The following is a 619-nucleotide window of genomic DNA, read 5'->3' as shown; positions in this document are numbered from 1 at the left end:
GCTGCCTTCGAGCTAAAAGGCCACATACTCGCTCAACTCAAGGACATCCCATTCTACGGGAAAGATCACGAAGACGCGTACAAGCACATCGACGAGGTCAATGACATAGCTGACTATTTCAACATTCCGAATGTTCCTCGCGAGACTGTTTTTCTTCGTATGCTACCGGTGACATTTAAGGGAGCCGCGAAAGACTGGCTAAAATCACTCCCTCCCGGGTCCATCACCACATGGGCCAAAATGCGTGAAGAGTTCATTGACCAATTTTTCCCTCCTTCGAAAATAGCAAAATTGAAGAAAGCCATTGCCAATTTCGAGCAACAACCGGGCGAGTCACTATATGAGGCGTGGGAGAGATACAAAAGCTTGTTGAGGAATTGCCCCCATAATAACTTGAACATTCAACAAGAAGTCTCCATTTTCTATGATAGAGTAAATGTTACAACAAGGCAGCTCCTTGACTCCTAAGGACCACTCACGAAGAAAAACCCCACAGTTATATAAGAGCTAATTGAAGATTTCTCTAAGCACTCTAGAGAATATCATAATTCAAGGAATGACTTGACTCGTGGGGCGGTGAACTCGGTGTCCGACAACATAGCGGCAGTGATGGCAAAAT

General features: G+C 45.1%; 1 non-coding gene across 1 annotated transcript; it reads right to left on the bottom strand.

Annotated features, from left to right (window-relative positions):
* Positions 1–288: 288 nt before the first annotated feature.
* On the bottom strand, positions 289–395 carry LOC145123182 (small nucleolar RNA R71). Its single transcript, XR_013715053.1, has one exon. It is a non-coding gene; the product is annotated as a small nucleolar RNA R71 (small nucleolar RNA).
* Between the last annotated feature and the right edge of the window lie 224 nt (positions 396–619).

The sequence above is a fragment of the Lactuca virosa genome, chromosome 6 (genome assembly GCF_052849685.1).
Source record: "Lactuca virosa cultivar CGN04683 chromosome 6, Lactuca_virosa_CGN04683_v6, whole genome shotgun sequence".
In the NCBI taxonomy this organism is placed as follows: domain Eukaryota; kingdom Viridiplantae; phylum Streptophyta; class Magnoliopsida; order Asterales; family Asteraceae; genus Lactuca; species Lactuca virosa.
The sequence above is the reverse complement of the archived record's forward strand: the minus strand, read 5'-3'. Positions and strand labels throughout refer to the sequence as shown.